We start from the raw sequence: 13,186 nt of genomic DNA on the forward strand, positions 1-13,186 counted from the left end.
ACGCATATTTATAGGCAAGCGGAACCGCGAATCGCTCAGTAGCAAAGATGTTCGTCGTACTGTCGAGACCTTCCGATATTCGCGGTTTGAGCGCCGAACAGCTGCAATTTGTGCCGAAAGCCGTTCTGTTGCAAACGTGCGGCAATCACGTCCACTACGTGTGGGACAAGCTTCTGGGAACATATAAAGGCGGATTTGGAGGTTCAAGAATATCGTCGCTGTTACGAACATTACAATCAACCGTGGCAGCGAACGCACATCGACGGTCCCGCGCCAATGATAAAGGATTGCGGCAAATGTCAACGAAAAAAATTGGTGAAGGCCTGTTAAATCGCGCGATAAACGCACTTCCGTTCGAATTACACATTCCCAGCTATCAATTTTGCGGTCCGGGAACTCGTTTACAAGAACGATTGGCGAGAGGCGATCAAGGTATTAATCCATTGGACGCGGCGTGTCGCGAGCACGACATAGCCTATTCGCGTAACCGCGATCTTACCGAGAGACACGCGGCGGACGAGATACTCGCTGCGGAAGCGCGAAAACGCATTACCGCGAGAGATTCGACTCTCGGGGAGAGAGCTGCCGCTACAGCCGTCTGGGCGACCATGAAGGCTAAGACGAAGCTCGGAATGGGCTTGAAAACGAAAAAATCGAAAACGGTGAAGAAAAAAAAGCTAACGAATAAACGGATACTTCCGACAGCGAAACGAGGCGGTGTATTGCCGATTCTACCGTTGTTGGGAGTTCTCGGTTCTCTGGCCGGCGGAGCGGCGGGAGTCGTAAGGGCCGTGAACGATAACAAAGCCGCGCGGCGTCAGCTGGAAGAGATGCAACGTCACAATCGCGCCGTGGAAGATCGCGGACTTTATCTCGCTCCGTACAAATATGGACGAGGGCTGTATCTCGGCCCGCACAAACGCGGGCGAGGAGTAGCGTTGAAAAAAAAAAAAAAAAAAAAACGTCGAAAAGACGTTAAATATGCCCGCGGGTATTACGACTAACGTACAATTGAATCGACTGGCAAGGCGTATGCGCGTACCGTTCTTCAGAGGTGTCTTCATGCGTGATTCGTTACCGATCGGCGGTGTACGTCGAAACGAGAGCGGTATCGTGAATTTGGACGATGCAGCGGGTCCCGGTACTCATTGGGTAGCGTACGCGAAGAGGGAAGATCGAGTCGTATATTTCGACAGTTTCGGTAATCTTTGACCGCCGAAAGAATTGGTGCGATATTTCGGGCCGAGCGTGACGAAGATCGAGTACAATTGCACGTCTTATCAGCGATACGATCAGAACATCTGTGGACAATTGTGCCTGCGATTTCTCCGGACGATCGACGCTAATTTAAAGCCCGACGGTGCGCCGTGGTGACTCAGTATTCGTTAACGGTTTTCGCCGACATGTCTATAACGTTCACGCTGACGGGGAAGAGCAGCATCCTTGCGGAGCACTATTTTCCCGCCGTGGATCTGAGCGACGGTGACTACGAGCTCGGTCTAACGTGTTTTGAGACTTATCACACGATTCCGAACGTGAATTCTTCGAACAATAAATTTTATTTCGACGAGGATGACACGGAAATTACGATTCCCGAGGGATCGTACGAGATACGAGCCATACATGAGTTTTTGAAACGCGAAATTTCACGAAAACGCCCGCGACGCGTAAATCGTTCCAACGATGATCGTACGTCGGTCGCGAATATCGCGCGAGAGGCAATCGCTCGCGCGAACGGCTACGAAGACGAGGCCGCGGAATACCCGATAGTGCTCCGCGCAAATTACAATACGATGAAGAGCGAGATCAAGTGCGCTTTCAGAGTGAACTTTAACAAACCGAACAACGTTGGATCGCTGCTGGGATTCTCGTCGAAGCGTATATTGCAGCCGAGACAGTGGCACGAATCGGACGCGTCGATTAATATTATCAACGTAAACATTATCCGCGTGGAGTGCAACGTGACCGCGGGTGCGTACAGCAACGGCAAACGTGTTCACACGATACATGAATTTTCACCGAGCGTACCACCGATATAAGATATCGGAAACGCCGGCGCAGATCATTTACCTGCCGATCATCGCGCGAAGCGTTACGGATCTAACGATACGCGTCACGGATCAAGACGGACGATTGCTCGATTTTCGAGGAGAAGAGATCACCGTCAGATTGCACGTACGACGACTACAGCGATAACGCGCGACGTGTGACATGCTCGTGTTGAACGACTCGGAGCGTGTGACGGATAAGAATATCTTTACAACTGCGACGATCGACGATATCATCAAATCGACATTCGGTAGCGTTAAAACAGAGACGAAAACAGAGACGAGAAAGAAGCTCAACGCATCGAACGTTAAATTTTTACAATCTCTGGGATTCGCGGTACGAAACATCTGAACGATGAATGAAATTCTTAACATTGGAGGCGAGCCGGTCTTTGACGATCGCATCGTCAAGATCGAAACTCACGCGTACAACCCGTACGCCAACACAACGTTCGAGTATAGCGACGAGATACGAATACCTATACAACAGCAGGATCTGTATACGTTGCCGTGCGAAAGTTTTCTCTACGTCGAAGAACATTGACGGTGACCAGAGCAGCCGGCCAAGCCGATAACGTGGTATTGGGGAATAATTGCGTCGCGTTTATGTTCGATGAAATTCGATACGAGCTCGACGGTGTGGAGATTGATCACTGCAGAAACGTAGGAATAACCAGCACGCTCAAGAACTACGTTACGGTATCGTCCGACAGAAGCGTGAGCCTGCGAAACGCGGGCTGGGAACCGCATAATAACGCGAACGGATACTTCAATTTCTGCGTACCGCTCAACCTGTTACTGGGATTTTGCGAGGATTACAAACGCGTGGTGATCAACGCTCGTCACGAATTAATCTTGATACGATCGCGCACCGACAACAATTGTCTGTTGGGAAGTCTCGCGTTGGAGCCTACTGTCAAACTACTCAAGATACAGTGGCGAATGCCTCACGTGGTATTGAGCGAGGTCAACAAGCTGTCGATGCTGCGCGCCTTGGAAAACGGACGATATCTAAGTATGGGTTTCCGTTCGTGGGATCTGTACGAGTATCCCCTGTTGCAGAACACGACCAAGCACTCGTTGGCCATTAAGACCGCGACTCAGCTCGAGAAACCGCGATACGTCGTCTTCGCTCTGCAAACGGGTCGGAAGAACGTCATGTCCGCGGACACGAGCCGATTCGACGACTGCAAATTGACCAACGTGAAACTCTACCTAAACTCGGAAGTCTATCCGTACGACGATTTGAATTTGGACTTTGGTAAACACAGATGGGCGATTCTGTACGATATGTACGCGCGTTTCTGCAAGGGCTATTACGGATACGAATATCTCGAGCCGAGTCTCACCGTTTCAACTTTTCTACGTAACGGCCCGTTCGTGATCATCGATTGCTCTCGACAAAACGAATCCGTCAAAAACGCCACCGTGGATGTCAGACTAGAATTCGATTGCATGGAGAACGTACCGCCGAATACCTCCGCGTACTGTCTCATCATACACAATCGCGTGATCGAGTACAATCCGTTGACCAACGTAGTGCGCAAAATAGTCTGAGTGTTCGCGGCAACGTCGACGAAAATTTTTTCTCTCTTTAACTCCCGATACAAATTTATGAGAGGGGAAAAAGAGGGGAGCAGGATATAAAAATCAGAGTGTCGCGAAACGCGCGTCATTCCTCTCGGTTCACGCATCGAAAAAGAGAGATATTTCTTCATGTTTGCACCAACGTTCGTCGACCTGCAAGGTTTCGTCGTCGGGATGAAGTTTGTCGTGAAGAAGGTGGCGGTGTTGAGAAACGGGGCCGTTCTGGCGCATTACATCTTTACATGCCCCATGCCGTGGAATCTCCTCACAAAATCCGACAAATCGTGCGCTTCCTGGTTGATTCGCAATCACCATGGATTACGATGGGAAGACGGAAACGTGTCGTACAGCAAGGTGAAGCGTTTAATTACATCAGCGGTGCTCGGTGAGGAAGAGGACAACGACGACGACGACGACGACGACGAGATGCCGACTCTCGTGTACGTCAAGGGATGTCAGAAACGAGAATGGCTGGTAGATCTGCTTGAGAGTAAAGCGAGAAAAAACCTAAACATCGAGACTCTGGATGCGGATTACGAAGATATCGAATCTTTAAATAATCTAGATGTTACCAATACTGTGCGATGTGGAAAACACATTAAAAATTGCGCATTGCAAAATGTATTAAAAATATTTAACTGGTGGTCGCGACGCCAGAGAGAATTGTCATCTTTTTAAAAAATAAATTTTATATGTATGTGTAAATTTTTCAATGTTTTATTTCTTTTCCCTTTAGTCGATAGTGTACAAAATTAAAGAATAAGTAGGTATACGTGACGAATTCTAACTCGAGAGCTTCGAGGAGGGGGAATGGGGTATCAGTTTTAGACGAACATGTTTGAACATGTTTCGCGGTTGATGTCATGCGGAGGGGAGAGGGGGAGGGGGGGGGATATACGTCTTAATGAAGAAAAAACATCCTACCTTAGTCCCCTCTCCTAAAATTCAGAGCGCTGATTGCGCGTTACAGAAACATTAATTTCCCCCTCTTTCATCATAGTTTTGGAAGGGTTATAGTGGGTGCTGTCGCGTATACTCGATTACTTTTATACGACTAGTCTCGTATCGGCTGCTTGTGCGAACGGTCCGCTTCTCATAACCGAGAGAAAAAATGTATTCCGTTGGAGGAAGCAACGGCGGCAACAGCGGCAACAGCGGCAGTAGACGTATGAATTATTACGTGCCGATTCCCGATGTTGAAACTCCAACGTGTAAAAACAAGTAAGTTTTGTATAATTTATAGAGCTTTATATTTTTTTTGCGAATTGTATTATTTTGAAAGTAATTTCATTATTTTTTTCTACAGCATTTCGTTGGATCGTCGCGCGGTTCGTATACTCAGCAGACGATACGCGCTGACAGCTACGGAATACAAATTCCTCGAAATTGGTATCAACGTGGGTCCACCGAGCTACGTGGAGATCGCCATTGGAGATCCTCGCCGAGGAAAGGAACTGCTGTTGTCTCTCGAAACGTGGAAGGCGCTATACGAGCAACGGCAAAATATTCAGAATTTCTTTCGCAATGACTTCAAAGATATCCATAGTTTTATAAACGTTGGACCGCTAACGGTGAGAGTTTGTACGGTTAATAACATCAAACTCATACGTCTCGAATCTGCAAACGTATGCTTGAGAATGACCGAATCGACGTTGCATCGTATGTTCGATCTCGATCGATGCATCGATGCGAGATTCGATTATTTGATCAGAATACTTGCGACGGTCGATGCCAAGTTTGCGCGGTTCTCCGATATCGCGTCCACTGCGAAGGATCCCAAGGAAGCGTCGAATGTAATATACGCTAGCGATGCGTTCAATACGAATCAGATCATCGATTGTGAGCTCGCAGCTTTAGTTTTTAGCACGTAAGATATATTATGTAAAAGAAGAGTTAAATAAACAGGCTTTTCTTACACCCTAAAACGAACGATGTATTTTTCTTTTGCGTGCATGTCCTTCACCCACTGTATCTAAAATTATCTTTCCTTCTCCCAATTATTTATTATAAAGAAAAGAAACGCGAGCGAAGGGGCGCGAGCAAGAGAGGACGCGAACGAAGAGACGCGAGCGACAGAGAACGCGTTCACATGTGTCGATGCTCCGTCGAACTTTTGCCTGCCATTGTAGTGCGAGACATATTTCATTTCAATTTCTTTTCGTTGGAAGGGGCTGTCCGTTTGTAAACTGTTACCATTTCTTTCTCTGGTGACATTTTACCCCGCTTCGTTCTGCAACCGTCGTTGCAGAACCGAGAATTCAGTCTCGTCGAGTCCGTGAAACCAAACGTTTAGTAGTGTCAAACAATTATGGTGCAGTACGTAGAAGTGCTTATTCCGAGGGAGGGCACGGTACGGAAGACACGGTGACAGAGTATAGTGAATAGTGACATAATATAGTTTTTTAAATATGTTTTTTTTCTGTTTAGCAGATGCAGCTAAATATACAGGTGGTGACGGATGAGCGGTGGGTGCGGGTGCGCATTGCGCGGGAACACGTGAGTCTTATTTTTTTGTGCGCGCGTGTTTTGAAAAAAGTACAATAATATTTTATATATATTAATTTTACAGCTGTGGATGAGTTACGTGATACCGGGATTTATCAATATAGCTCACCGGCGTTGGGTCCAAGAGGATAGACGTATTGAGAGAGATCTGTATGATACCCAAACATCTCGGTACGCGATGCTCAGACTTTTTGGAGAAGATACCTCCGAGGAGGAAGAAAATGAAATCTGGTAAAATAATCGCTTTTTAATAAAAAAATTTTGAATTTTTATTAATTATATTAATCATATTGCATTTGTATGTTTCAGGTGAAGATCCTCCGGATAAATTGATCCTCCTTATAAATTTTTTAATTTTTATATTATAAATTTTCTCGAAATAAACAAAAAATTAAATAATTATAATATTTATTTATTTCCCTTCCTTCTCCCTACCTTAGATAGTTTAATTATATATAATAAAATATATTTATTATGGGGGACGGGAGCGAGAGAGACTGCGCGCGAGAGAGAACGCGAACGGGGGACGGGAGCGAGAGAACGCGCGCGAGAGAGAACGCGAACGGGGGACGGGAGCGAGAGAAAGACTGCGCGCGAGAGAGAACGCGAACGGGGGACGGGAGCGAGCGAGAGACTGCGCGCGCGAGAGAACGCGAACGGGGGACGGGAGCGAGAGAAAGACTGCGCGCGAGAGAGAATGCGAACGGGGGACGGGAGCGAGCGAGAGACTGCGCGCGAGAGAGAACGCGAACGGGAGACGGGAGCGAGAGAGAGAACGCGCGCGAGAGAGAACGCGAACGAGAAGACGGTCCTTTTCGAGAGGAAGACAAAGAAAAGAAATAACGCGCAACGTCATAATCGAATGGCACCGCAAAAACGTGACCCACATGTTCACCAAAAAAAAAAAAACCTCAATAAATTGCCCTAAAAGACATGTCTGAAGAGGACATTGCGGCGGTAGGCATGCACAGCGGGGGTCTCCGAGACTCACAGGCCAACTTTCTTTTCCGGCGTTTTACTGTTTCCTCTTTTTTACCCCGTATATCTCGGAGTTTTTTAGAAATTTTCTTAAAATAAATAAATAAATATTAAATAATTATCTATTCCCTTTCTCTTAGATAGTTCTCCTATACAGAAAAATAAAGAGGAGAGGCCGCGACGGTTAAGTCGCATAAAATTTTGGTCGAGTACCTACGTCGCGCGACCATCGATGCTCGGCCATCCGCAGTGCGAGATGATATTCGTTTATAAATTCTGTCATCGACGTTCGTCGATACCCATAGAAATTGAGTCGCGTTGCCGCGCTTATGCCGTCTAGTGTTTATAAAATCTAGCTGCATGTCATCGGCGCTCGCCTTTGTAACGCGCGACGCCATAGCCGAATGGCGCCGCGAAACACCGATAAGCGGCAATTCCTACGAAGAAAAGTGAAAAGGACCGCGGTGTCACGCTAGTCGCAGGTCGTAAATTATAGCCGCCTGCCATAGGCGCTCGCTCGCATTTGATAAGTGTGAAATGATATCTGTTTATAAATACTATCGGCCGAACATCGACGCGAGGCTGCATTTGTTTATCGAACATGTCCCGACGCCCTCGCCTAATCCCCCCCCTTCTCCCCCCCCTCCCCCCAACCCTATGCTAGAAACGCAGATCACCCACCACCTCCCCCCACCCCCCGCACCATATGATGGGAACGCAGACCACCCCCCCCCCGCCGCACCTCCTCGGAAGACGGCGGCACTAAAGTCCCCCCCCCTCCCGGCAGACCCCGCGGCCACGAGTCCTTCCCCCCGCCCCTCACCCCCCCAGAGATCCCCGGCCTAGAAGTCTCATATCTATGCTACTTACTTACTATTAAAGTTTGAGGGCAGCTTACATTAAAGTTTGGGGAAAGCAGCTAATCAGAACGCGCCATTTTCGAGGTAGTCACGTGACTGAGAGGGAAAGGAGTATCAATAGCAGCATCGACTGCGGAGCTATCATTGTCTTTTAGGCTCTCGTAAGCTACAGGTCACAGATCAGGATCAATGGAAGCCTTTAGGAAAATTATTTCTTATTTTGATGTATCTATACCAAAAAAATTGGATATAATTAAACAGCTGCCTCTTGAAATATCCAACATAATTTTTGGCATGTTGGACAATCCATTTTTCCGTACGGTTTCAACGGTGTCTGAAGGATGGGAAACGATATTTAGGGACGAACGGAGACGCAGGCTCCGTCTTGCGAAATTAAATGTAATGAAAATGTAATAAAATGTAAACCTGTAAAACGTAATAAAATTCTAACGTTCAAATTCAATGAACGAAACGGCACATGTACATGGGAGGGGGTAACGTAGAGGGGGGGGGAATGGGGTGGGGGAGGGCAGCCAATTAGAACGAGCCATTTTCGGGGTAGCCAGGTGACGGACAGGGAAAGGAGTATAAATAGCAGCATTGACTGCGGAGCTATCATTGTCTTTTAGGCTCTCGTAAGCTGCAGGTCACAGATCAGGAGCAATGGAAGCCTTTAGGAGAATTATTTCATATTTTCATGTATCTATACAAAAGAAATTGGATATTATTAAACAGCTGCCTCTTGAAATATCCAACATGATTTTTGGCATGTTGGACAATCGGTCTCTCCGGTCGGTTTCAACGGTGTCTGAAGCATGGCAAACGATAGCGATGGACGAACGGAGACGCAGGCTCCGAAGTGCGAAATTAAATGTAAAACCTGTAAAACGGCAAACTGTAAAATACAATAAAATTCTGACGTTCAAATTCAATGAACGAAACGGTAGGGTTATTAAGGCAGATCCGGTTCAGCCTCGCCGATTACGCTCATGCACCTACTATGGAGATAAGACAAGTAATCTGCGCCTTTGAAGAAAAATAAATGTAAATAAAAAATGAATGTAAGTAGCATATTGTAGCTTTTGAATAAACATAAATGGATATAAAAAATAAATGTAAGTAGCATACCGTAGCTTTTGAATAAAAATAAATGTAAATAAATAAAAAAATTTAAATAGCAGTAGTAGTAACAAAAATAAATTAGTACGCGCATTGTACTTGTTATTTTTCTTTTATTCCACGCAGTATTATATATAACTTTGCGTCCTTAAATATCCTTCTGTGCGTCTCATTTTTTCATAACCGTAAGAAACAAGCAAAGATTTATGTCGATTTTCTTACAATAAGTCCTTTGTCATAACAGATTAATTATTATTGCTCTCTTTTTTTTTATACTCTGCAATATACAAAGTGTTCCAGGTTTTTTGAAACTAGCAGTATCTTCTATGAGCAAAATAAGAAAAAATGCTATATAGATATAGGTCCCAAAATGCTCTATTTGTTTATAGCATAAATACAAACTGTCAAAGAAACAATTTTACATGAACATTATTGCTCTCTTTTCTCTATACCCTCTGCAATATACAGAGTGTCTCAGGTTTTTCCATACTAGCAGTATGTTCTATGAGCAGAAATAAGAAAAAATGTTATATAAATATAGGTCCCAAAATGCTTTATTTGTTTATACCAAAAATACGAAATGTATAAGAAATAATTTCACTTGAATCATTGATAAACGGAAGTTCTCAGATTCCCTGCACATAAACCATACACAAAATAAATATCCGTGTGTTCTTCGTTTGTAAAAACTCGCGGCATTTTGAGATAACGTTCTACATAAGGTACTGCTCTCGTTACTAATATGCATACAAGTTTTTATGATTACCTTTAATTATTTTCATAATTATAAATAGTAAGCTTGCAGAATAGAAAAACAGATAGATAAACATAATCGAATGGCGTGTCACACGTATGGCAAAACCTTTAATATTTTTTCAATATTCCATCTTTTTCTATTACTTTCCAATAACGCATTTTGAGAGCTGTTTTTATATAATATTTTTTTTCTATTTCTCTCTGCTCATAAACCATACTTACTTACTATTAAAGTTTGAGGGCAGCTTACATTAAAGTTTGGGGAGGGCAGTTAATCAGAACGCGCCATTTTCGAGGTAGTCACGTGACTGAGAGGGAAAGGAGTATAAATAGCAGCATCGACTGCTGAGCTATTCATTATTTTTTAGGCTCTTAAAGGCTATAAATCACAGATCACGAGCAATGGAAGCTTTAGGAGAATTATTTCTTATTTTGATGTATCTATACCAAAAAATTGGATATAATTAAACAGCTGCCTCTTGAAATATCCAACATTATTTTTGGCATGTTGGACAATCGATCTTTCCGTACGGTTTCAACGGTGTCTGAAGCATGGGAAACGATATCTATGGACGAACGGAGACGCAGGCTTCGTCTTGCGAAATTAAATGTAATAAAAATGTAATAAAATGTAAACCTGTAAAATGTAATAAAATTCTAACGTTCAAATTCAATGAACGAAACGGCACATGTACAAGGGAGGAGGTAGCGTAGTAGTGGGGGGAATGGAGTGGGGGGAGAGCAGCCAATTAGAACGCGCCATTTTCGGGGTAGCCAGGTGACGGACAGAGAAAAAAGTATAAATAGCAGCATCGACCGCGGAGCTATCGTTGTCTTTTAGGCTCTCGTAAGCTATAGGTCACAGATCAGGAGCAATGGAAGCCTTTAGGAGAATTATTTCATATTTTGATGTATCTATACAAAAGAAATTGGATATAATTTGTGACGTGACAAATGTCACGTCCCTCACCCCAGATGGGAGCTCGGCCGAGGGAGGCGTCAGGGATGGTGCCTCCGCCCGGGGCGGGCGGTGGGCGAACGTTTTAGGTTAGGATTAAGATTTTTTTGCGAGCGTTACAGGTATCGAGCGCGGAGCAGATGGCCAGGGTCACGGAGTTTTGTAACGGTGTATGCCGCACCGAGGGACTTACAGGTGGACAGCCGGAAGCTTCCAAGGACGGACGGTCGTCGGACGGGTTTCGCTGGAGCCCTCAGCCGGAACAGCCGCTGACCTGTCAAGGCACCCACATAGCCCGCACAAAAGCACTGCAGCCCGGAAACGGAAGACCCGAGACCGGGGACGCCCCGACGAAGGTCTCCGTCGAGAAACGGGGTCACCACCGGGATACCGATACCGGTCGACGAGCCATGGCCCGTCCAGCCTGGCCGTCGAACAACCGGATGATGAGTCGCGTCCTGGACAGCCGGTCTCACACAGGCGGGCTTTAAAACTACCGCCGGCGGACGACAGCGGATGCGAGGGGCGCCCTCGCAAGGCGTGGCGATCGCCTAAAGGGATCGCTGACCGGCCAGGGCGCAGCACCGGGCTTGGGACACCGGCGCGCGCGGTCCCAGCGTGGTCCCGCCGGGCCGAAGAAACGCCACTGTCGTGCTAGCCGCCATCCAGGTACCATCCAGCCCTGCGAGCCGAACGACGAGCTGCCGGAACAAGGAATCAATTGTAAGGCCACTGCTCAGCCTCCCCAAAGTAAGATCGTTGTAATACTAAGGCTCTCCTGGGAGTCGCGTTGTGCCGCGAGAATCGATGAAATCCGCCGTAACTTGAACAATACCGAGTACCATATCGCGGGAGGGCCCGTACGAAAAAGTGATCGCGAGTGCCCGTCTCGGGGATGCGAACGTACTGCCGCCGACAATCAGCGTGCGTGTAATTTCGTTGCGTGTAATTTCGTAATCGTCGTTTGCTTAACCGTGCCGTAGTTTCGGGAGGTAGCTCTCGCGCGGGTAAGAGTCTCGTGGTTATTGTTGCCGGTTAAGTTCGCGCTAATATAAGTGGATGTCCGTGCGTTTCATCGGGCTTAATGGCTCACGGTTGTGTCGCGTTTACGGGTGAGTCCATTCGTGCGTCTCGTGGGGAGTGAAGATCCCCAGCTCTGTCGGTAGATTGTAAGGAAATTGCGTTAGTGATAAAAGTGGGACCTAGTGCGCTTGTTAGAAGTAAACGTTTTCGAGTATTTCGCGTTTGACCGTCCGGGTGGAATTCGCTGCAACTTATGTCGGGGAATAGTCTTGTACAAATTCGACCGGGATTGCTGTGCAGTTCAGCGACGGAATGAGCATCGCGCTCGTGGGATGACACGTGGCGCGTGCCCGGATTCTGCTTGTTCGCCGTGGAACTCGCCTACCTCCTTCCACTTGTTGTCTGCATTAAATAAAATATAACTTTATGTTCCTTGTTACTCGGGTGTATTGATTGCGCTACGCTCCCTCTCCTCTTCCAACCGCGATTAATCAAAGAAACCCACGCCTGAGAATACTGCGATCTCGTATATCGTGGTGAGAGGAATCGCACCTGGCGCCCAACATTTACAAAATAAAACTATCCAGTCGAGCTACCATCTGGGTTTCGGAGAGAAGTATCGCGATTTATAAAGAGATCTTTAGTGAATAAAGCGACGGCGCGCTCCTTCACGGCCGGCGAGACCGTGAGGACATCGTCGTTGTCGTCACAACTTATTATTTTCGACTTGTTCTTGGTCGTTGAGTGATGCTGAGGGGAATTAGGTGCCATAAAATTTACAAAGAAGAAAAGGAAGAAGAAGAAGGCTACAGGGGGTCACAGGAGCTATTTGTGAGTCAAGAGGCCGAGGGCCGTTTCAAAGGCTTATTGCACCTGGGTGCAGCGTGTCCCGCCGCCGCCCTTTTCTACCGATCGCATTTATAAAACATTGCACGATTTTGAATACTTATTTATTGAATACATTGCACGAAATTGATACAAAGTCTTGCTTTTACTTCAGCAAATTGTTTGATGAGCTGCAATGTTTCTAATTTGCTCGCGATTTCATGCTCAATAGAAATTGTTGCTAAATTCGTTAACCTTTCCTAAGACATAGTCGAACGTAAATAATTTTTTATCAATTTAAGTTTTGAAAATGATCTTTCACCTGAAGCTACGGTGACTGGCAAAATTAACAATATTCGCAAACTTACGTAAAGATTCGGAAACACTTTTTGCAAATTATTTTTCAATAAATAATTCAGCATTGCACTTGAATTCATATCGGGCATTAGCATTCCTTGCAAGAGTATACAAATTTCATCGTACAACTCGGCACCATCGATATCACTTTCTGTTCCAGCTTTATTTGA

Source organism: Temnothorax longispinosus, chromosome 3 (assembly GCF_030848805.1).
Source record: "Temnothorax longispinosus isolate EJ_2023e chromosome 3, Tlon_JGU_v1, whole genome shotgun sequence".
In the NCBI taxonomy this organism is placed as follows: domain Eukaryota; kingdom Metazoa; phylum Arthropoda; class Insecta; order Hymenoptera; family Formicidae; genus Temnothorax; species Temnothorax longispinosus.